The 17,241-nt window shown below is 35.2% G+C and overlaps 64 non-coding genes across 64 annotated transcripts; all 64 read left to right on the forward strand.

Moving 5' to 3' along the window:
* Positions 1-117: 117 nt before the first annotated feature.
* Trnar-ucu (transfer RNA arginine (anticodon UCU)) lies at positions 118-190 on the forward strand. Its single transcript has one exon. It is a non-coding gene; the product is annotated as a tRNA-Arg (tRNA).
* Positions 191-369: 179 nt separating this feature from the next.
* Positions 370-442, forward strand: Trnar-ucu (transfer RNA arginine (anticodon UCU)). Its single transcript has one exon. It is a non-coding gene; the product is annotated as a tRNA-Arg (tRNA).
* A 180-nt stretch (positions 443-622) lies between these two features.
* On the forward strand, positions 623-695 carry Trnar-ucu (transfer RNA arginine (anticodon UCU)). Its single transcript has one exon. It is a non-coding gene; the product is annotated as a tRNA-Arg (tRNA).
* A 180-nt stretch (positions 696-875) lies between these two features.
* Trnar-ucu (transfer RNA arginine (anticodon UCU)) lies at positions 876-948 on the forward strand. Its single transcript has one exon. It is a non-coding gene; the product is annotated as a tRNA-Arg (tRNA).
* Positions 949-1,128: 180 nt separating this feature from the next.
* On the forward strand, positions 1,129-1,201 carry Trnar-ucu (transfer RNA arginine (anticodon UCU)). Its single transcript has one exon. It is a non-coding gene; the product is annotated as a tRNA-Arg (tRNA).
* Positions 1,202-1,381: 180 nt separating this feature from the next.
* On the forward strand, positions 1,382-1,453 carry Trnar-ucu (transfer RNA arginine (anticodon UCU)). Its single transcript has one exon. It is a non-coding gene; the product is annotated as a tRNA-Arg (tRNA).
* A 181-nt stretch (positions 1,454-1,634) lies between these two features.
* On the forward strand, positions 1,635-1,707 carry Trnar-ucu (transfer RNA arginine (anticodon UCU)). The gene has a single exon. It is a non-coding gene; the product is annotated as a tRNA-Arg (tRNA).
* A 180-nt stretch (positions 1,708-1,887) lies between these two features.
* On the forward strand, positions 1,888-1,960 carry Trnar-ucu (transfer RNA arginine (anticodon UCU)). Its single transcript has one exon. It is a non-coding gene; the product is annotated as a tRNA-Arg (tRNA).
* A 180-nt stretch (positions 1,961-2,140) lies between these two features.
* Trnar-ucu (transfer RNA arginine (anticodon UCU)) lies at positions 2,141-2,213 on the forward strand. Its single transcript has one exon. It is a non-coding gene; the product is annotated as a tRNA-Arg (tRNA).
* Positions 2,214-2,393: 180 nt separating this feature from the next.
* Trnar-ucu (transfer RNA arginine (anticodon UCU)) lies at positions 2,394-2,466 on the forward strand. Its single transcript has one exon. It is a non-coding gene; the product is annotated as a tRNA-Arg (tRNA).
* Positions 2,467-2,899: 433 nt separating this feature from the next.
* Trnar-ucu (transfer RNA arginine (anticodon UCU)) lies at positions 2,900-2,972 on the forward strand. Its single transcript has one exon. It is a non-coding gene; the product is annotated as a tRNA-Arg (tRNA).
* Positions 2,973-3,152: 180 nt separating this feature from the next.
* Trnar-ucu (transfer RNA arginine (anticodon UCU)) lies at positions 3,153-3,225 on the forward strand. Its single transcript has one exon. It is a non-coding gene; the product is annotated as a tRNA-Arg (tRNA).
* Positions 3,226-3,405: 180 nt separating this feature from the next.
* Positions 3,406-3,478, forward strand: Trnar-ucu (transfer RNA arginine (anticodon UCU)). Its single transcript has one exon. It is a non-coding gene; the product is annotated as a tRNA-Arg (tRNA).
* A 180-nt stretch (positions 3,479-3,658) lies between these two features.
* Trnar-ucu (transfer RNA arginine (anticodon UCU)) lies at positions 3,659-3,731 on the forward strand. The gene has a single exon. It is a non-coding gene; the product is annotated as a tRNA-Arg (tRNA).
* Positions 3,732-3,911: 180 nt separating this feature from the next.
* Positions 3,912-3,983, forward strand: Trnar-ucu (transfer RNA arginine (anticodon UCU)). The gene has a single exon. It is a non-coding gene; the product is annotated as a tRNA-Arg (tRNA).
* A 181-nt stretch (positions 3,984-4,164) lies between these two features.
* On the forward strand, positions 4,165-4,237 carry Trnar-ucu (transfer RNA arginine (anticodon UCU)). Its single transcript has one exon. It is a non-coding gene; the product is annotated as a tRNA-Arg (tRNA).
* A 180-nt stretch (positions 4,238-4,417) lies between these two features.
* On the forward strand, positions 4,418-4,490 carry Trnar-ucu (transfer RNA arginine (anticodon UCU)). Its single transcript has one exon. It is a non-coding gene; the product is annotated as a tRNA-Arg (tRNA).
* Positions 4,491-4,671: 181 nt separating this feature from the next.
* Positions 4,672-4,744, forward strand: Trnar-ucu (transfer RNA arginine (anticodon UCU)). Its single transcript has one exon. It is a non-coding gene; the product is annotated as a tRNA-Arg (tRNA).
* Positions 4,745-4,924: 180 nt separating this feature from the next.
* On the forward strand, positions 4,925-4,997 carry Trnar-ucu (transfer RNA arginine (anticodon UCU)). The gene has a single exon. It is a non-coding gene; the product is annotated as a tRNA-Arg (tRNA).
* Positions 4,998-5,177: 180 nt separating this feature from the next.
* Positions 5,178-5,250, forward strand: Trnar-ucu (transfer RNA arginine (anticodon UCU)). The gene has a single exon. It is a non-coding gene; the product is annotated as a tRNA-Arg (tRNA).
* Positions 5,251-5,683: 433 nt separating this feature from the next.
* On the forward strand, positions 5,684-5,756 carry Trnar-ucu (transfer RNA arginine (anticodon UCU)). Its single transcript has one exon. It is a non-coding gene; the product is annotated as a tRNA-Arg (tRNA).
* Positions 5,757-5,936: 180 nt separating this feature from the next.
* Positions 5,937-6,012, forward strand: Trnar-ucu (transfer RNA arginine (anticodon UCU)). The gene has a single exon. It is a non-coding gene; the product is annotated as a tRNA-Arg (tRNA).
* Positions 6,013-6,189: 177 nt separating this feature from the next.
* Trnar-ucu (transfer RNA arginine (anticodon UCU)) lies at positions 6,190-6,262 on the forward strand. The gene has a single exon. It is a non-coding gene; the product is annotated as a tRNA-Arg (tRNA).
* A 180-nt stretch (positions 6,263-6,442) lies between these two features.
* Positions 6,443-6,515, forward strand: Trnar-ucu (transfer RNA arginine (anticodon UCU)). Its single transcript has one exon. It is a non-coding gene; the product is annotated as a tRNA-Arg (tRNA).
* A 672-nt stretch (positions 6,516-7,187) lies between these two features.
* Positions 7,188-7,260, forward strand: Trnar-ucu (transfer RNA arginine (anticodon UCU)). Its single transcript has one exon. It is a non-coding gene; the product is annotated as a tRNA-Arg (tRNA).
* Positions 7,261-7,440: 180 nt separating this feature from the next.
* Trnar-ucu (transfer RNA arginine (anticodon UCU)) lies at positions 7,441-7,513 on the forward strand. Its single transcript has one exon. It is a non-coding gene; the product is annotated as a tRNA-Arg (tRNA).
* Positions 7,514-7,693: 180 nt separating this feature from the next.
* Positions 7,694-7,766, forward strand: Trnar-ucu (transfer RNA arginine (anticodon UCU)). The gene has a single exon. It is a non-coding gene; the product is annotated as a tRNA-Arg (tRNA).
* A 180-nt stretch (positions 7,767-7,946) lies between these two features.
* On the forward strand, positions 7,947-8,019 carry Trnar-ucu (transfer RNA arginine (anticodon UCU)). Its single transcript has one exon. It is a non-coding gene; the product is annotated as a tRNA-Arg (tRNA).
* Positions 8,020-8,199: 180 nt separating this feature from the next.
* On the forward strand, positions 8,200-8,271 carry Trnar-ucu (transfer RNA arginine (anticodon UCU)). Its single transcript has one exon. It is a non-coding gene; the product is annotated as a tRNA-Arg (tRNA).
* A 181-nt stretch (positions 8,272-8,452) lies between these two features.
* Trnar-ucu (transfer RNA arginine (anticodon UCU)) lies at positions 8,453-8,525 on the forward strand. The gene has a single exon. It is a non-coding gene; the product is annotated as a tRNA-Arg (tRNA).
* Positions 8,526-8,705: 180 nt separating this feature from the next.
* On the forward strand, positions 8,706-8,778 carry Trnar-ucu (transfer RNA arginine (anticodon UCU)). Its single transcript has one exon. It is a non-coding gene; the product is annotated as a tRNA-Arg (tRNA).
* Positions 8,779-8,958: 180 nt separating this feature from the next.
* On the forward strand, positions 8,959-9,031 carry Trnar-ucu (transfer RNA arginine (anticodon UCU)). Its single transcript has one exon. It is a non-coding gene; the product is annotated as a tRNA-Arg (tRNA).
* Positions 9,032-9,211: 180 nt separating this feature from the next.
* Trnar-ucu (transfer RNA arginine (anticodon UCU)) lies at positions 9,212-9,284 on the forward strand. Its single transcript has one exon. It is a non-coding gene; the product is annotated as a tRNA-Arg (tRNA).
* A 180-nt stretch (positions 9,285-9,464) lies between these two features.
* Positions 9,465-9,536, forward strand: Trnar-ucu (transfer RNA arginine (anticodon UCU)). Its single transcript has one exon. It is a non-coding gene; the product is annotated as a tRNA-Arg (tRNA).
* Positions 9,537-9,717: 181 nt separating this feature from the next.
* Trnar-ucu (transfer RNA arginine (anticodon UCU)) lies at positions 9,718-9,790 on the forward strand. Its single transcript has one exon. It is a non-coding gene; the product is annotated as a tRNA-Arg (tRNA).
* Positions 9,791-9,970: 180 nt separating this feature from the next.
* On the forward strand, positions 9,971-10,043 carry Trnar-ucu (transfer RNA arginine (anticodon UCU)). The gene has a single exon. It is a non-coding gene; the product is annotated as a tRNA-Arg (tRNA).
* A 180-nt stretch (positions 10,044-10,223) lies between these two features.
* On the forward strand, positions 10,224-10,296 carry Trnar-ucu (transfer RNA arginine (anticodon UCU)). The gene has a single exon. It is a non-coding gene; the product is annotated as a tRNA-Arg (tRNA).
* A 180-nt stretch (positions 10,297-10,476) lies between these two features.
* Trnar-ucu (transfer RNA arginine (anticodon UCU)) lies at positions 10,477-10,548 on the forward strand. The gene has a single exon. It is a non-coding gene; the product is annotated as a tRNA-Arg (tRNA).
* Positions 10,549-10,729: 181 nt separating this feature from the next.
* On the forward strand, positions 10,730-10,802 carry Trnar-ucu (transfer RNA arginine (anticodon UCU)). Its single transcript has one exon. It is a non-coding gene; the product is annotated as a tRNA-Arg (tRNA).
* A 180-nt stretch (positions 10,803-10,982) lies between these two features.
* Trnar-ucu (transfer RNA arginine (anticodon UCU)) lies at positions 10,983-11,055 on the forward strand. Its single transcript has one exon. It is a non-coding gene; the product is annotated as a tRNA-Arg (tRNA).
* A 180-nt stretch (positions 11,056-11,235) lies between these two features.
* On the forward strand, positions 11,236-11,308 carry Trnar-ucu (transfer RNA arginine (anticodon UCU)). The gene has a single exon. It is a non-coding gene; the product is annotated as a tRNA-Arg (tRNA).
* A 180-nt stretch (positions 11,309-11,488) lies between these two features.
* Positions 11,489-11,560, forward strand: Trnar-ucu (transfer RNA arginine (anticodon UCU)). The gene has a single exon. It is a non-coding gene; the product is annotated as a tRNA-Arg (tRNA).
* A 181-nt stretch (positions 11,561-11,741) lies between these two features.
* On the forward strand, positions 11,742-11,814 carry Trnar-ucu (transfer RNA arginine (anticodon UCU)). The gene has a single exon. It is a non-coding gene; the product is annotated as a tRNA-Arg (tRNA).
* Positions 11,815-11,994: 180 nt separating this feature from the next.
* On the forward strand, positions 11,995-12,067 carry Trnar-ucu (transfer RNA arginine (anticodon UCU)). The gene has a single exon. It is a non-coding gene; the product is annotated as a tRNA-Arg (tRNA).
* Positions 12,068-12,247: 180 nt separating this feature from the next.
* Trnar-ucu (transfer RNA arginine (anticodon UCU)) lies at positions 12,248-12,320 on the forward strand. The gene has a single exon. It is a non-coding gene; the product is annotated as a tRNA-Arg (tRNA).
* A 180-nt stretch (positions 12,321-12,500) lies between these two features.
* Trnar-ucu (transfer RNA arginine (anticodon UCU)) lies at positions 12,501-12,573 on the forward strand. Its single transcript has one exon. It is a non-coding gene; the product is annotated as a tRNA-Arg (tRNA).
* A 180-nt stretch (positions 12,574-12,753) lies between these two features.
* Trnar-ucu (transfer RNA arginine (anticodon UCU)) lies at positions 12,754-12,825 on the forward strand. The gene has a single exon. It is a non-coding gene; the product is annotated as a tRNA-Arg (tRNA).
* Positions 12,826-13,006: 181 nt separating this feature from the next.
* Trnar-ucu (transfer RNA arginine (anticodon UCU)) lies at positions 13,007-13,079 on the forward strand. Its single transcript has one exon. It is a non-coding gene; the product is annotated as a tRNA-Arg (tRNA).
* A 180-nt stretch (positions 13,080-13,259) lies between these two features.
* On the forward strand, positions 13,260-13,332 carry Trnar-ucu (transfer RNA arginine (anticodon UCU)). The gene has a single exon. It is a non-coding gene; the product is annotated as a tRNA-Arg (tRNA).
* Positions 13,333-13,512: 180 nt separating this feature from the next.
* Positions 13,513-13,585, forward strand: Trnar-ucu (transfer RNA arginine (anticodon UCU)). The gene has a single exon. It is a non-coding gene; the product is annotated as a tRNA-Arg (tRNA).
* Positions 13,586-13,765: 180 nt separating this feature from the next.
* Positions 13,766-13,841, forward strand: Trnar-ucu (transfer RNA arginine (anticodon UCU)). The gene has a single exon. It is a non-coding gene; the product is annotated as a tRNA-Arg (tRNA).
* Positions 13,842-14,018: 177 nt separating this feature from the next.
* On the forward strand, positions 14,019-14,091 carry Trnar-ucu (transfer RNA arginine (anticodon UCU)). Its single transcript has one exon. It is a non-coding gene; the product is annotated as a tRNA-Arg (tRNA).
* A 180-nt stretch (positions 14,092-14,271) lies between these two features.
* On the forward strand, positions 14,272-14,344 carry Trnar-ucu (transfer RNA arginine (anticodon UCU)). The gene has a single exon. It is a non-coding gene; the product is annotated as a tRNA-Arg (tRNA).
* A 180-nt stretch (positions 14,345-14,524) lies between these two features.
* Positions 14,525-14,597, forward strand: Trnar-ucu (transfer RNA arginine (anticodon UCU)). The gene has a single exon. It is a non-coding gene; the product is annotated as a tRNA-Arg (tRNA).
* A 180-nt stretch (positions 14,598-14,777) lies between these two features.
* Trnar-ucu (transfer RNA arginine (anticodon UCU)) lies at positions 14,778-14,850 on the forward strand. The gene has a single exon. It is a non-coding gene; the product is annotated as a tRNA-Arg (tRNA).
* A 180-nt stretch (positions 14,851-15,030) lies between these two features.
* Trnar-ucu (transfer RNA arginine (anticodon UCU)) lies at positions 15,031-15,103 on the forward strand. The gene has a single exon. It is a non-coding gene; the product is annotated as a tRNA-Arg (tRNA).
* Positions 15,104-15,283: 180 nt separating this feature from the next.
* Trnar-ucu (transfer RNA arginine (anticodon UCU)) lies at positions 15,284-15,356 on the forward strand. The gene has a single exon. It is a non-coding gene; the product is annotated as a tRNA-Arg (tRNA).
* A 180-nt stretch (positions 15,357-15,536) lies between these two features.
* Trnar-ucu (transfer RNA arginine (anticodon UCU)) lies at positions 15,537-15,609 on the forward strand. The gene has a single exon. It is a non-coding gene; the product is annotated as a tRNA-Arg (tRNA).
* Positions 15,610-15,789: 180 nt separating this feature from the next.
* Positions 15,790-15,862, forward strand: Trnar-ucu (transfer RNA arginine (anticodon UCU)). Its single transcript has one exon. It is a non-coding gene; the product is annotated as a tRNA-Arg (tRNA).
* Positions 15,863-16,042: 180 nt separating this feature from the next.
* Positions 16,043-16,115, forward strand: Trnar-ucu (transfer RNA arginine (anticodon UCU)). The gene has a single exon. It is a non-coding gene; the product is annotated as a tRNA-Arg (tRNA).
* Positions 16,116-16,295: 180 nt separating this feature from the next.
* Positions 16,296-16,368, forward strand: Trnar-ucu (transfer RNA arginine (anticodon UCU)). The gene has a single exon. It is a non-coding gene; the product is annotated as a tRNA-Arg (tRNA).
* Positions 16,369-16,548: 180 nt separating this feature from the next.
* On the forward strand, positions 16,549-16,621 carry Trnar-ucu (transfer RNA arginine (anticodon UCU)). Its single transcript has one exon. It is a non-coding gene; the product is annotated as a tRNA-Arg (tRNA).
* A 180-nt stretch (positions 16,622-16,801) lies between these two features.
* On the forward strand, positions 16,802-16,874 carry Trnar-ucu (transfer RNA arginine (anticodon UCU)). Its single transcript has one exon. It is a non-coding gene; the product is annotated as a tRNA-Arg (tRNA).
* A 180-nt stretch (positions 16,875-17,054) lies between these two features.
* Trnar-ucu (transfer RNA arginine (anticodon UCU)) lies at positions 17,055-17,127 on the forward strand. Its single transcript has one exon. It is a non-coding gene; the product is annotated as a tRNA-Arg (tRNA).
* The last annotated feature ends 114 nt before the right edge of the window (positions 17,128-17,241 follow it).

Below are 17,241 nucleotides of genomic sequence, written 5' to 3' on the forward strand. Positions count from 1 at the left end.
CTGGTGGTGTGAAAATTGGATGTAGTTGTGTTTTTTATAATTACGCATGAAGTTTTATAACATAATGAAATGATTTAAAGAAAAATTGGAGATAGTTCCTCACAATATCAAGAGTTAGTCTCTGTAGCGCTGCGGATAGCGCACTTGACTTCTAATCCAGAGGCCGTGGGTTCGAATCCCACCAGAGATGACTTTGTAATGTTTCTCTTGAAAATAGTGTATTTACTAGAAAGAAATATAAAAGAAAAGTAACTGGTGGTGTGAAAATTGGATGTAGTTGTGTTTTTTATAATTACGCATGAAGTTTTATAAGATAATGAAATGATGTAAAGAAAAATTTGAGATAGTTCCTCACAATATCAAGAGTTAGTCTCTGTAGCGCAGCGGATAGCGCGCTGGACTTCTAATCCAGAGGCCGTGGGTTCGAATCCCACCAGAGATGACTTTGTAATCTTTTCTTTTGAAAATAGTGTATTTACTAGAAAGAAATATAAAAGAAAAGTAACTGGTGGTGTGAAAATTGGATGTAGTTGTGTTTTTTATAATTACGCATGAAGTTTTATAAGATAATGAAATGATTTAAAGAAAAAGTTGAGATAGTTCCTCACAATATCAAGAGTTAGTCTCTGTAGCGAAGCGGATAGCGCGCTGGACTTCTAATCCAGAGGCCGTGGGTTCGAATCCCACCAGAGATGACTTTGTAATGTTTTCTTTTGAAAATAGTGTATTTACTAGAAAGAAATATAAAAGAAAAGTAACTGGTGGTGTGAAAATTGGATGTAGTTGTGTTTTTTATAATTACGCATGAAGTTTTATAAGATAATGAAATGATTTAAAGAAAAATTTGAGATAGTTCCTCACAATATCAAGAGTAAGTCTCTGTAGCGCAGCGGATAGCGCGCTGGACTTCTAATCCAGAGGCCGTGGGTTCGAATCCCCCCAGAGATGACTTTGTAATGTTTTCTTTTGAAAATAGTGTATTTACTAGAAAGAAATATAAAAGAAAAGTAACTGGTGGTGTGAAAATTGGATGTAGTTGTGTTTTTTATAATTACGCATGAACTTTTATAAGATAATGAAATGATGTAAAGAAAAATTTGAGATAGTTCCTCACAGCCGCAAGGGTAAGTCTCTGAAGCGCAGCGGATAGCGCGCTGGACTTCTAATCCAGAGGCCGTGGGTTCGAATCCCACCAGAGATGACTTTGTAATGTTTTCTCTTGAAAATAGTGTATTTACTAGAAAGAAATATAAAAGAAAAGTAACTGGTGGTGTGAAAATTGGATGTAGTTGTGTTTTTTATAATTACGCATGAAGTTTTATAAGATAATGAAATGATGTAAAGAAACATTTGAGTTAGTTCCTCACAACCGCAAGGGTAAGTCTCTGTAGCGCAGCGGATAGCGCGCTGGACTTCTAATCCTGAGGCGTGTGTTCGAATCCCACCAGAAATGACTTTGTAATGTTTTTTTTTTGAAAATAGTGTATTTACTAGAAAGAAATATAAAAGAAAAGTAACTGGTGGTGTGAAAATTGGATGTAGTTGTGTTTTTTATAATTACGCATGAAGTTTTATAAGATAATGAAATGATTTAAAGAAAAATGTGAGATAGTTCCTCACAACCGCAAGAGTAAGTATCTGTAGCGCAGCGGATAGCGCGCTGGACTTCTAATCCAGAGGCCGTGGCTTCGAATCCCACCAGAGATGACTTTGTAATTTTTTTTTTTTTAAATAGTGTATTTATTAGAACGAAATATAAAAGAAAAGTAACTGGTGGTGTGAAAATTGGATGTAGTTGTGTTTTTTATAATTACGCATGAACTTTTATAAGATAATGAAATGATGTAAAGAAAAATTTGAGATAGTTCCTCACAACCGCAAGAGTAAGTCTCTGTAGCGCAGCGGATAGCGCGCTGGACTTCTAATCCAGAGGCCGTGTGTTCGAATCCCACCAGAGATGACTTTGTAATGTTTTCTTTTGAAAATAGTGTATTTACTAGAAAGAAATATAAAAGAAAAGTAACTGGTGGTGTGAAAATTGGATGTAGTTGTGTTTTTTATAATTACGCATGAAGTTTTATAAGATAATGAAATGATTTAAAGAAAAATTTGAGATAGTTCCTCACAATATCAAGAGTAAGTCTCTGTAGCGCAGCGGATAGCGCGCTGGACTTCTAATCCAGAGGCCGTGGGTTCGAATCCCCCCAGAGATGACTTTGTAATGTTTTCTTTTGAAAATAGTGTATTTACTAGAAAGAAATATAAAAGAAAAGTAACTGGTGGTGTGAAAATTGGATGTAGTTGTGTTTTTTATAATTACGCATGAACTTTTATAAGATAATGAAATGATGTAAAGAAAAATTTGAGATAGTTCCTCACAGCCGCAAGGGTAAGTCTCTGAAGCGCAGCGGATAGCGCGCTGGACTTCTAATCCAGAGGCCGTGGGTTCGAATCCCACCAGAGATGACTTTGTAATGTTTTCTCTTGAAAATAGTGTATTTACTAGAAAGAAATATAAAAGAAAAGTAACTGGTGGTGTGAAAATTGGATGTAGTTGTGTTTTTTATAATTACGCATGAAGTTTTATAAGATAATGAAATGATGTAAAGAAACATTTGAGTTAGTTCCTCACAACCGCAAGGGTAAGTCTCTGTAGCGCAGCGGATAGCGCGCTGGACTTCTAATCCTGAGACGTGTTTTCGAATCCCACCAGAAATGACTTTGTAATGTTTTTTTTTTGAAAATAGTGTATTTACTAGAAAGAAATATAAAAGAAAAGTAACTGGTGGTGTGAAAATTGGATGTAGTTGTGTTTTTTATAATTACGCATGAAGTTTTATAAGATAATGAAATGATTTAAAGAAAAATGTTAGATAGTTCCTCACAACCGCAAGAGTAAGTCTCTGTAGCGCAGCGGATAGCGCGCTGGACTTCTAATCCAGAGGCCGTGGCTTCGAATCCCACCAGAGATGACTTTGTAATTTTTTTTTTTTTAAATAGTGTATTTATTAGAACGAAATATAAAAGAAAAGTAACTGGTGGTGTGAAAATTGGATGTAGTTGTGTTTTTTATAATTACGCATGAAGTTTTATAAGATAATGAAATGATGTAAAGAAAAATTTGAGATAGTTCCTCACAACCGCAAGAGTAAGTCTCTGTAGCGCAGCGGATAGCGCGCTGGACTTCTAATCCAGAGGCCGTGTGTTCGAATCCCACCAGAGATGACTTTGTAATGTTTTCTTTTGAAAATAGTGTATTTACTAGAAAGAAATATAAAAGAAAAGTAACTGGTGGTGTGAAAATTGGATGTAGTTGTGTTTTTTATAATTACGCATGAAGTTTTATAAGATAATGAAATGATGTAAAGAAAAATGTGAGATAGTTCCTCACAATATCAAGAGTAAGTCTCTGTAGCGCAGCGGATAGCGCGCTGGACTTCTAATCCAGAGGCCGTGGGTTCGAATCCCCCCAGAGATGACTTTGTAATGTTTTCTTTTGAAAATAGTGTATTTACTAGAAAGAAATATAAAAGAGAAATAACTGGTGGTGTGAAAATTGGATGTAGTTGTGTTTTTTATAATTACGCATGAACTTTTATAAGATAATGAAATGATGTAAAGAAAAATTTGAGATAGTTCCTCACAACCGCAAGGGTAAGTCTCTGAAGCGCAGCGGATAGCGCGCTGGACTTCTAATCCAGAGGCCGTGGGTTCGAATCCCACCAGAGATGACTTTGTAATGTTTTCTCTTGAAAATAGTGTATTTACTAGAAAGAAATATAAAAGAAAAGTAACTGGTGGTGTGAAAATTGGATGTAGTTGTGTTTTTTATAATTACGCATGAAGTTTTATAAGATAATGAAATGATGTAAAGAAACATTTGAGTTAGTTCCTCACAACCGCAAGGGTAAGTCTCTGTAGCGCAGCGGATAGCGCGCTGGACTTCTAATCCTGAGGCGTGTGTTCGAATCCCACCAGAAATGACTTTGTAATGTTTTTTTTTTGAAAATAGTGTATTTACTAGAAAGAAATATAAAAGAAAAGTAACTGGTGGTGTGAAAATTGGATGTAGTTGTGTTTTTTATAATTACGCATGAAGTTTTATAAGATAATGAAATGATTTAAAGAAAAATGTGAGATAGTTCCTCACAACCGCAAGAGTAAGTCTCTGTAGCGCAGCGGATAGCGCGCTGGACTTCTAATCCAGAGGCCGTGGCTTCGAATCCCACCAGAGATGACTTTGTAATTTTTTTTTTTTTAAATAGTGTATTTATTAGAACGAAATATAAAAGAAAAGTAACTGGTGGTGTGAAAATTGGATGTAGTTGTGTTTTTTATAATTACGCATGAAGTTTTATAAGATAATGAAATGATTTAAAGAAAAATTTGAGATAGTTCCTCACAATATCAAGAGTTAGTCTCTGTAACGCAGCGGATAGCGCGCTGGACTTCTAATCCAGAGGCCGTGGGTTCGAATCCCACCAGAGATGACTTTGTAATGTTTTCTTTTGAAAATAGTGTATTTACTAGAAAGAAATATAAAAGAAAAGTAACTGGTGGTGTGAAAATTGGATGTAGTTGTGTTTTTTTATAATTACGCATGAAGTTTTATAACATAATGAAATGATTTAAAGAAAAATTTGAGATAGTTCCTCACAATACCAAGAGTTAGTCTTGGTAGCGCAGCGGATAGCGCGCTGGACTTCTAATCCAGAGGCCGTGGGTTCGAATCCCACCAGAGATGACTTTGTAATGTTTTCTTTTGAAAATAATGTATTTACTAGAAAGAAATATAAAAGAAAAGTAACTGGTGGTGTGAAAATTGGATGTAGTTGTGTTTTTTATAATTACGCATGAAGTTTTATAAGATAATGAAATGATTTAAAAAAAAATTTGAGATAGTTCCTCACAATATCAAGAGTTAGTCTCTGTAGCGCAGCGGATAGCGCGCTGGACTTCTAATCCAGAGGCCGTGGGTTCGAATCCCACCAGAGATGACTTTGTAATGTTTTCTTTTGAAAATAGTGTATTTACTAGAAAGAAATATAAAAGAAAAGTAACTGGTGGTGTGAAAATTGGATGTAGTTGTGTTTTTTATAATTACGCATGAACTTTTATAAGATAATGAAATGATTTAAAGAAAAATTTGAGATAGTTCCTCACAACCGCAAGGGGAAGTCTCTGAAGCGCAGCGGATAGCGCGCTGGACTTCTAATCAAGAGGCCGTGGGTTCGAATCCCACCAGAGATGACTTTGTAATGTTTTCTTTTGAAAATAGTGTATTTACTAGAAAGAAATATAAAAGAAAAGTAACTGGTGGTGTGAAAATTGGATGTAGTTGTGTTTTTTATAATTACGCATGAAGTTTTATAAGATAATGAAATGATGTAAAGAAACATTTGAGTTAGTTCCTCACAACCGCAAGGGTAAGTCTCTGTAGCGCAGCGGATAGCGCGCTGGACTTCTAATCCTGAGGCGTGTGTTCGAATCCCACAAGAAATGACTTTGTAATGTTTTTTTTTTGAAAATAGTGTATTTACTAGAAAGAAATATAAAAGAAAAGTAACTGGTGGTGTGAAAATTGGATGTAGTTGTGTTTTTTATAATTACGCATGAAGTTTTATAAGATAATGAAATGATTTAAAGAAAAATGTGAGATAGTTCCTCACAACCGCAAGAGTAAGTCTCTGTAGCGCAGCGGATAGCGCGCTGGACTTCTAATCCAGAGGCCGTGGCTTCGAATCCCACGAGAGATGACTTTGTAATTTTTTTTTTTTTAAATAGTGTATTTATTCGAAAGAAATATAAAAGAAAAGTAACTGGTGGTGTGAAAATTGGATGTAGTTTTGTTTTTTATAATTACGCATGAAGTTTTATAAGATAATGAAATGATGTAAAGAAAATTTTTAGATAGTTTCTCACGACCGCAACAGTAAGTCTCTGTAGCGCAGCGGATAGCGCGCTGGACTTCTAATCCAGAGGCCGTGGGTTCGAATCCCACCAGAGCTGACTTTGTAATGTTTTCTTTTTAAAATAGTGTATTTACTAGAAAGAAATATAAAAGAAAAGTAACTGGTGGTGTGAAAATTGGATGTAGTTGTGTTTTTTATAATTACGCATGAAGTTTTATAAGATAATGAAATGATTTAAAGAAAAATTTGAGATAGTTCCTCACAATATCAAGAGTTAGTCTCTGTAGCGCAGCGGATAGCGCGCTGGACTTCTAATACAGAGGCCGTGGGTTCGAATCCCACCAGAGATGACTTTGTAATGTTTTCTTTTGAAAATAGTGTATTTACTAGAAAGAAATATAAAAGAAAAGTAACTGGTGGTGTGAAAATTGGATGTAGTTGTGTTTTTTATAATTACGCATGAAGTTTTATAAGATAATGAAATGATTTAAAGAAAAAGTTGAGATAGTTCCTCACAATATCAAGAGTTAGTCTCTGTAGCGCAGCGGATAGCGCGCTGGACTTCTAATCCAGAGGCCGTGGGTTCGAATCCCACCAGAGATTACTTTGTAATGTTTTCTTTTGAAAATAGTGTATTTACTAGAAAGAAATATAAAAGAAAAGTAACTGGTGGTGTAAAAATTTGATGTAGTTGTGTTTTTTATAATTACGCATGAAGTTTTATAAGATAATGAAATGATTTAAAGAAAAAGTTGAGATAGTTCCTCACAATATCAAGAGTTAGTCGGATAGCGCGCTGGACTTCTAATCCAGAGGCCGTGGGTTCGAATCCCACCAGAGATGATTTGTAATGTTTTCTTTTGAAAATAGTGTATTTACTAGAAAGAAATATAAAAGAAAAGTAACTGGTGGTGTGAAAATTGGATGTAGTTGTGTTTTTTATAATTACGCATGAAGTTTTATAACATAATGAAATGATTTAAAGAAAAATTGGAGATAGTTCCTCACAATATCAAGAGTTAGTCTCTGTAGCGCTGCGGATGGCGCACTTGACTTCTAATCCAGAGGCCGTGGGTTCGAATCCCACCAGAGATGACTTTGTAATGTTTTCTCTTGAAAATAGTGTACTTACTAGAAAGAAATATAAAAGAAAAGTAACTGGTGGTGTGAAAATTGGATGTAGTTGTGTTTTTTATAATTACGCATGAAGTTTTATAAGATAATGAAATGATGTAAAGAAAAATTTGAGATAGTTCCTCACAATATCAAGAGTTAGTCTCTGTAGCGCAGCGGATAGCGCGCTGGACTTCTAATCCAGAGGCCGTGGGTTCGAATCCCACCAGAGATGACTTTGTAATCTTTTCTTTTGAAAATAGTGTATTTACTAGAAAGAAATATAAAAGAAAAGTAACTGGTGGTGTGAAAATTGGATGTAGTTGTGTTTTTTATAATTACGCATGAAGTTTTATAAGATAATGAAATGATTTAAAGAAAAAGTTGAGATAGTTCCTCACAATATCAAGAGTTAGTCTCTGTAGCGAAGCGGATAGCGCGCTGGACTTCTAATCCAGAGGCCGTGGGTTCGAATCCCACCGGAGATGACTTTGTAATGTTTTCTTTTGAAAATAGTGTATTTACTAGAAAGAAATATAAAAGAAAAGTAACTGGTGGTGTGAAAATTGGATGTAGTTGTGTTTTTTATAATTACGCATGAAGTTTTATAAGATAATGAAATGATTTAAAGAAAAATTTGAGATAGTTCCTCACAATATCAAGAGTAAGTCTCTGTAGCGCAGCGGATAGCGCGCTGGACTTCTAATCCAGAGGCCGTGGGTTCGAATCCCCCCAGAGATGACTTTGTAATGTTTTCTTTTGAAAATAGTGTATTTACTAGAAAGAAATATAAAAGAAAAGTAACTGGTGGTGTGAAAATTGGATGTAGTTGTGTTTTTTATAATTACGCATGAACTTTTATAAGATAATGAAATGATGTAAAGAAAAATTTGAGATAGTTCCTCACAACCGCAAGGGTAAGTCTCTGAAGCGCAGCGGATAGCGCGCTGGACTTCTAATCCAGAGGCCGTGGGTTCGAATCCCACCAGAGATGACTTTGTAATGTTTTCTCTTGAAAATAGTGTATTTACTAGAAAGAAATATAAAAGAAAAGTAACTGGTGGTGTGAAAATTGGATGTAGTTGTGTTTTTTATAATTACGCATGAAGTTTTATAAGATAATGAAATGATGTAAAGAAACATTTGAGTTAGTTCCTCACAACCGCAAGAGTAAGTCTCTGTAGCGCAGCGGATAGCGCGCTGGACTTCTAATCCTGAGGCGTGTGTTCGAATCCCACCAGAAATGACTTTGTAATGTTTTTTTTTTGAAAATAGTGTATTTACTAGAAAGAAATATAAAAGAAAAGTAACTGGTGGTGTGAAAATTGGATGTAGTTGTGTTTTTTATAATTACGCATGAAGTTTTATAAGATAATGAAATGATTTAAAGAAAAATGTGAGATAGTTCCTCACAACCGCAAGAGTAAGTCTCTGTAGCGCAGCGGATAGCGCGCTGGACTTCTAATCCAGAGGCCGTGGCTTCGAATCCCACCAGAGATGACTTTGTAATTTTTTTTTTTTTAAATAGTGTATTTATTAGAACGAAATATAAAAGAAAAGTAACTGGTGGTGTGAAAATTGGATGTAGTTGTGTTTTTTATAATTACGCATGAAGTTTTATAAGATAATGAAATGATGTAAAGAAAAATTTGAGATAGTTCCTCACAACCGCAAGAGTAAGTCTCTGTAGCGCAGCGGATAGCGCGCTGGACTTCTAATCCAGAGGCCGTGTGTTCGAATCCCACCAGAGATGACTTTGTAATGTTTTCTTTTGAAAATAGTGTATTTACTAGAAAGAAATATAAAAGAAAAGTAACTGGTGGTGTGAAAATTGGATGTAGTTGTGTTTTTTATAATTACGCATGAAGTTTTATAAGATAATGAAATGATGTAAAGAAAAATGTGAGATAGTTCCTCACAATATCAAGAGTAAGTCTCTGTAGCGCAGCGGATAGCGCGCTGGACTTCTAATCCAGAGGCCGTGGGTTCGAATCCCCCCAGAGATTACTTTGTAATGTTTTCTTTTGAAAATAGTGTATTTACTAGAAAGAAATATAAAAGAAAAGTAACTGGTGGTGTGAAAATTGGATGTAGTTGTGTTTTTTATAATTACGCATGAACTTTTATAAGATAATGAAATGATGTAAAGAAAAATTTGAGATAGTTCCTCACAACCGCAAGGGTAAGTCTCTGAAGCGCAGCGGATAGCGCGCTGGACTTCTAATCCAGAGGCCGTGGGTTCGAATCCCACCAGAGATGACTTTGTAATGTTTTCTCTTGAAAATAGTGTATTTACTAGAAAGAAATATAAAAGAAAAGTAACTGGTGGTGTGAAAATTGGATGTAGTTGTGTTTTTTATAATTACGCATGAAGTTTTATAAGATAATGAAATGATGTAAAGAAACATTTGAGTTAGTTCCTCACAACCGCAAGGGTAAGTCTCTGTAGCGCAGCGGATAGCGCGCTGGACTTCTAATCCTGAGGCGTGTGTTCGAATCCCACCAGAAATGACTTTGTAATGTTTTTTTTTTGAAAATAGTGTATTTACTAGAAAGAAATATAAAAGAAAAGTAACTGGTGGTGTGAAAATTGGATGTAGTTGTGTTTTTTATAATTACGCATGAAGTTTTATAAGATAATGAAATGATGTAAAGAAAAATGTGAGATAGTTCCTCACAACCGCAAGAGTAAGTCTCTGTAGCGCAGCGGATAGCGCGCTGGACTTCTAATCCAGAGGCCGTGGCTTCGAATCCCACCAGAGATGACTTTGTAATTTTTTTTTTTTTAAATAGTGTATTTATTAGAACGAAATATAAAAGAAAAGTAACTGGTGGTGTGAAAATTGGATGTAGTTGTGTTTTTTATAATTACGCATGAAGTTTTATAAGATAATGAAATGATGTAAAGAAAAATTTGAGATAGTTCCTCACAACCGCAAGAGTAAGTCTCTGTAGCGCAGCGGATAGCGCGCTGGACTTCTAATCCAGAGGCCGTGTGTTCGAATCCCACCAGAGATGACTTTGTAATGTTTTCTTTTGAAAATAGTGTATTTACTAGAAAGAAATATAAAAGAAAAGTAACTGGTGGTGTGAAAATTGGATGTAGTTGTGTTTTTTATAATTACGCATGAAGTTTTATAAGATAATGAAATGATGTAAAGAAAAATGTGAGATAGTTCCTCACAATATCAAGAGTAAGTCTCTGTAGCGCAGCGGATAGCGCGCTGGACTTCTAATCCAGAGGCCGTGGGTTCGAATCCCACCAGAGATGACTTTGTAATGTTTTCTTTTGAAAATAGTGTATTTACTAGAAAGAAATATAAAAGAAAAGTAACTGGTGGTGTGAAAATTGGATGTAGTTGTGTTTTTTATAATTACGCATGAAGTTTTATAAGATAATGAAATGATGTAAAGAAACATTTGAGTTAGTTCCTCACAACCGCAAGGGTAAGTCTCTGTAGCGCAGCGGATAGCGCGCTGGACTTCTAATCCTGAGGCGTGTGTTCGAATCCCACCAGAAATGACTTTGTAATGTTTTTTTTTTGAAAATGGTGTATTTACTAGAAAGAAATATAAAAGAAAAGTAACTGGTGGTGTGAAAATTGGATGTAGTTGTGTTTTTTATAATTACGCATGAAGTTTTATAAGATAATGAAATGATGTAAAGAAAAATTTGAGATAGTTCCTCACAACCGCAAGAGTAAGTCTCTGTAGCGCAGCGGATAGCGCGCTGGACTTCTAATCCAGAGGCCGTGTGTTCGAATCCCACCAGAGATGACTTTGTAATGTTTTCTTTTGAAAATAGTGTATTTACTAGAAAGAAATATAAAAGAAAAGTAACTGGTGGTGTGAAAATTGGATGTAGTTGTGTTTTTTATAATTACGCATGAAGTTTTATAAGATAATGAAATGATGTAAAGAAAAATGTGAGATAGTTCCTCACAATATCAAGAGTAAGTCTCTGTAGCGCAGCGGATAGCGCGCTGGACTTCTAATCCAGAGGCCGTGGGTTCGAATCCCCCCAGAGATGACTTTGTAATGTTTTCTTTTGAAAATAGTGTATTTACTAGAAAGAAATATAAAAGAAAAGTAACTGGTGGTGTGAAAATTGGATGTAGTTGTGTTTTTTATAATTACGCATGAACTTTTATAAGATAATGAAATGATGTAAAGAAAAATTTGAGATAGTTCCTCACAACCGCAAGGGTAAGTCTCTGAAGCGCAGCGGATAGCGCGCTGGACTTCTAATCCAGAGGCCGTGGGTTCGAATCCCACCAGAGATGACTTTGTAATGTTTTCTCTTGAAAATAGTGTATTTACTAGAAAGAAATATAAAAGAAAAGTAACTGGTGGTGTGAAAATTGGATGTAGTTGTGTTTTTTATAATTACGCATGAAGTTTTATAAGATAATGAAATGATGTAAAGAAACATTTGAGTTAGTTCCTCACAACCGCAAGGGTAAGTCTCTGTAGCGCAGCGGATAGCGCGCTGGACTTCTAATCCTGAGGCGTGTGTTCGAATCCCACCAGAAATGACTTTGTAATGTTTTTTTTTTGAAAATAGTGTATTTACTAGAAAGAAATATAAAAGAAAAGTAACTGGTGGTGTGAAAATTGGATGTAGTTGTGTTTTTTATAATTACGCATGAAGTTTTATAAGATAATGAAATGATTTAAAGAAAAATGTGAGATAGTTCCTCACAACCGCAAGAGTAAGTCTCTGTAGCGCAGCGGATAGCGCGCTGGACTTCTAATCCAGAGGCCGTGGCTTCGAATCCCACCAGAGATGACTTTGTAATTTTTTTTTTTTTAAATAGTGTATTTATTAGAACGAAATATAAAAGATAAGTAACTGGTGGTGTGAAAATTGGATGTAGTTGTGTTTTTTATAATTACGCATGAAGTTTTATAAGATAATGAAATGATGTAAAGAAAAATTTGAGATAGTTCCTCACAACCGCAAGAGTAAGTCTCTGTAGCGCAGCGGATAGCGCGCTGGACTTCTAATCCAGAGGCCGTGTGTTCGAATCCCACCAGAGATGACTTTGTAATGTTTTCTTTTGAAAATAGTGTATTTACTAGAAAGAAATATAAAAGAAAAGTAACTGGTGGTGTGAAAATTGGATGTAGTTGTGTTTTTTATAATTACGCATGAAGTTTTATAAGATAATGAAATGATGTAAAGAAAAATGTGAGATAGTTCCTCACAATATCAAGAGTAAGTCTCTGTAGCGCAGCGGATAGCGCGCTGGACTTCTAATCCAGAGGCCGTGGGTTCGAATCCCACCAGAGATGACTTTGTAATGTTTTCTTTTGAAAATAGTGTATTTACTAGAAAGAAATATAAAAGAAAAGTAACTGGTGGTGTGAAAATTGGATGTAGTTGTGTTTTTTATAATTACGCATGAACTTTTATAAGATAATGAAATGATGTAAAGAAAGATTTGAGATAGTTCCTCACAACCGCAAGGGTAAGTCTCTGAAGCGCAGCGGATAGCGCGCTGGACTTCTAATCCAGAGGCCGTGGGTTCGAATCCCACCAGAGATGACTTTGTAATTTTTTCTCTTGAAAATAGTGTATTTACTAGAAAGAAATATAAAAAAAAAGTAACTGGTGGTGTGAAAATTGGATGTAGTTGTGTTTTTTATAATTACGCATGAAGTTTTATAAGATAATGAAATGATGTAAAGAAACATTTGAGTTAGTTCCTCACAACCGCAAGGGTAAGTCTCTGTAGCGCAGCGGATAGCGCGCTGGACTTCTAATCCTGAGGCGTGTGTTCGAATCCCACCAGAAATGACTTTGTAATGTTTTTTTTTTGAAAATAGTGTATTTACTAGAAAGAAATATAAAAGAAAAGTAACTGGTGGTGTGAAAATTGGATGTAGTTGTGTTTTTTATAATTACGCATGAAGTTTTATAAGATAATGAAATGATTTAAAGAAAAATGTGAGATAGTTCCTCACAACCGCAAGAGTAAGTCTCTGTAGCGCAGCGGATAGCGCGCTGGACTTCTAATCCAGAGGCCGTGGCTTCGAATCCCACCAGAGATGACTTTGTAATTTTTTTTTTTTTAAATAGTGTATTTATTAGAACGAAATATAAAAGAAAAGTAACTGGTGGTGTGAAAATTGGATGTAGTTGTGTTTTTTATAATTACGCATGAAGTTTTATAAGATAATGAAATGATGTAAAGAAAAATTTGAGATAGTTCCTCACAACCGCAAGAGTAAGTCTCTGTAGCGCAGCGGATAGCGTGCTGGACTTCTAATCCAGAGTCCCTGTGTTCGAATCCCACCAGAGATGACTTTGTAATGTTTTCTTTTGAAAATAGTGTATTTACTAGAAAGAAATATAAAAGAAAAGTAACTGGTGGTGTGAAAATTGGATGTAGTTGTGTTTTTTATAATTACGCATGAAGTTTTATAAGATAATGAAATGATGTAAAGAAAAATGTGAGATAGTTCCTCACAATATCAAGAGTAAGTCTCTGTAGCGCAGCGGATAGCGCGCTGGACTTCTAATCCAGAGGCCGTGGGTTCGAATCCCACCAGAGATGACTTTGTAATGTTTTCTTTTGAAAATAGTGTATTTACTAGAAAGAAATATAAAAGAAAAGTAACTGGTGGTGTGAAAATTGGATGTAGTTGTGTTTTTTATAATTACGCATGGACTTTTATAAGATAATGAAATGATGTAAAGAAAAATTTGAGATAGTTCCTCACAACCGCAAGGGTAAGACTCTGTAGCGCAGCGGATAGCGCGCTGGACTTCTAATCCAGAGGCCGTGGCTTCGAATCCCACCAGAGATGACTTTGTAATGTTTTCTTTTGAAAATAGTGTATTTACTAGAAAGAAATATAAAAGAAAAGTAACTGGTGGTGTGAAAATTGGATGTAGTTGTGTTTTTTATAATTACGCATGAAGTTTTATAAGATAATGAAATGATGTAAAGAAAAATTTTAGATAGTTCCTCACAACCGAAAGAATAAGTCTCTGTAGCGCAGCGGATAGCGCGCTGGACTTCTAATCCAGAGGCCGTGGGTTCGAATCCCACCAGAGATGACTTTGTAATGTTTTCTTTTGAAAATAGTGTATTTACTAGAAAGAAATATAAAAGAAAAGTAACTGGTGGTGTGAAAATTGGATGTAGTTGTGTTTTTTATAATTACGCATGAAGTTTTATAAGATAATGAAATGATGTAAAGAAAAATTTGAGATAGTTTCTCGCAACAACGAGAGTAAGTCTCTGTAGCGCAGCGGATAGCGCGCTGGACTTCTAATCCAGAGGCCGTGGGTTCGAATCCCACCAGAGATGACTTTGTAATGTTTTCTTTTGAAAATAGTGTATTTACTAGAAAGAAATATAAAAGAAAAGTAACTGGTGGTGCGAAAATTGGATGTAGTTGTGTTTTTTATAATTACGCATGAAGTTTTATAAGATAATGAAATGATGTAAAGAAAAATTTGAGATAGTTTCTCACAACCGCAAGAGTAAGTCTCTGTAGCGCAGCGGATAGCGCGCTGGACTTCTAATCCAGAGGCCGTGGCTTCGAATCCCACCAGAGATGACTTTGTAATCTTTTCTTTTGAAAATAGTGTATTTACTAGAAAGAAATATAAAAGAAAAGTAACTGGTGGTGTGAAAATTGGATGTAGTTGTGTTTTTTATAATTACGCATGAAGTTTTATAAGATAATGAAATGATGTAAAGAAAAATGTGAGATAGTTCCTCACAATATCAAGAGTAAGTCTCTGTAGCGCAGCGGATAGCGCGCTGGACTTCTAATCCAGAGGCCGTGGGTTCGAATCCCACCAGAGATGACTTTGTAATGTTTTCTTTTGAAAATAGTGTATTTACTAGAAAGAAATATAAAAGAAAAGTAACTGGTGGTGTGAAAATTGGATGTAGTTGTGTTTTTTATAATTACGCATGAAGTTTTATAAGATAATGAAATGATGTAAAGAAAAATTTGAGATAGTTTCTCGCAACAACGAGAGTAAGTCTCTGTAGCGCAGCGGATAGCGCGCTGGACTTCTAATCCAGAGGCCGTGGGTTCGAATCCCACCAGAGATGACTTTGTAATGTTTTCTTTTTAAAATAGTGTATTTACTAGAAAGAAATATAAAAGAAAAGTAACTGGTGGTGTGAAAATTGGATGTAGTTTTGTTTTTTATAATTACGCATGAAGTTTTATAAGATAATGAAATGATGTAAAGAAAAATTTGAGATAGTTTCTCGCAACAACGAGAGTAAGTCTCTGTAGCGCAGCGGATAGCGCGCTGGACTTCTAATCCAGAGGCCGTGGCTTCGAATCCCACCAGAGATGACTTTGTAATGTTTTCTTTTGAAAATAGTGTATTTACTAGAAAGAAATATAAAAGAAAAGTAACTGGTGGTGTGAAAATTGGATATAGTTGTGTTTTTTATAATTACGCATGAAGTTTTATAAGATAATGAAATGATGTAAAGAAAAATTTGAGATAGTTTCTAGCAACAACGAGAGTAAGTCTCTGTAGCGCAGCGGATAGCGCGCTGGACTTCTAATCCAGAGGCCGTTGGTTCGAATCCCACCAAAGATGACTTTGTAATGTTTTCTTTTGAAAATAGTGTATTTACTAGAAAGAAATATAAAAGAAAAGTAACTGGTGGTGTGAAAATTGGATGTAGTTGTGTTTTTTATAATTACGCATGAAGTTTTATAAGATAATGAAATGATGTAAAGAAAAATTTGAGATAGTTCCTCACAACCGCAAGAGTACGTCTGTGTAGCGCAGCGGATAGCGCGCTGGACTTCTAATCCAGAGGCCGTGGTTTCGAATCCCACCAGAGATGACTTTGTAATGTTTTCTTTTGAAAATAGTGTATTTACTAGAAAGAAATATAAAAGAAAAGTAAGTGGTGGTGTGAAAATTGGATGTAGTTGTGTTTTTTATAATTACGCATGAAGTTTTATAAGATAATGAAATGATGTAAAGAAAAATTTGAGATAGTTTCTCGCAACAACGAGAGTAAGTCTCTGTAGCGCAGCGGATAGCGCGCTGGACTTCTAATCCAGAGGCCGTGGGTTCGAATCCCACCAGAGATGACTTTGTAATGTTTTCTTTTGAAAATAGTGTATTTACTAGAAAGAAATATAAAAGAAAAGTAACTGGTGGTGTGAAAATTGGATGTAGTTGTGTTTTTTATAATTACGCATGAAGTTTTATAAGATAATGAAATGATGTAAAGAAAAATTTGAGATAGTTTCTCGCAACAACGAGAGTAAGTCTCTGTAGCGCAGCGGATAGCGCGCTGGACTTCTAATCCAGAGGCCGTGGGTTCGAATCCCACCAGAGATGACTTTGTAATGTTTTCTTTTGAAAATAGTGTATTTACTAGAAAGAAATATAAAAGAAAAGTAACTGGTGGTGTGAAAATTGGATGTAGTTGTGTTTTTTATAATTACGCATGAAGTTTTATAAGATAATGAAATGATGTAAAGAAAAATTTGAGATAGTTTCTCGCAACAACGAGAGTAAGTCTCTGTAGCGCAGCGGATAGCGCGCTGGACTTCTAATCCAGAGGCCGTGGGTTCGAATCCCACCAGAGACGACTTTGTAATGTTTTCTTTTGAAAATAGTGTATTTACTAGAAAGAAATATAAAAGAAAAGTAACTGGTGGTGTGAAAATTGGATGTAGTTGTGTTTTTTATAATTACGCATGAAGTTTTATAAGATAATGAAATGATGTAAAGAAAAATTTGAGATAGTTTCTCGCAACAACGAGAGTAAGTCTCTGTAGCGCAGCGGATAGCGCGCTGGACTTCTAATCCAGAGGCCGTGGCTTCAAATCCCACCAGAGATGACTTTGTAATGTTTTCTTTTGAAAATAGTGTATTTACTAGAAAGAAATATAAAAGAAAAGTAACTGGTGGTGTTAAAATTGGATATAGTTGTGTTTTTTATAATTACGCATGAAGTTTTATAAGATAATGAAATGATGTAAAGAAAAATTTGAGATAGTTTCTAGCAACAACGAGAGTAAGTCTCTGTAGCGCAGCGGATAGCGCGCTGGACTTCTAATCCAGAGGCCGTGGGTTCGAATCCCACCAGAGATGACTTTGTAATGTTTTCTTTTGAAAATAGTGTATTTACTAGAAAGAAATATAAAAGAAAAGTAACTGGTGGTGCGAAAATTGGATGTAGTTGTGTTTTTTATAATTACGCATGAA

This window comes from Euprymna scolopes, chromosome 1 (genome assembly GCF_053919585.1).
Source record: "Euprymna scolopes isolate OS-2025 chromosome 1, ASM5391958v1, whole genome shotgun sequence".
NCBI classification, from domain to species: domain Eukaryota; kingdom Metazoa; phylum Mollusca; class Cephalopoda; order Sepiida; family Sepiolidae; genus Euprymna; species Euprymna scolopes.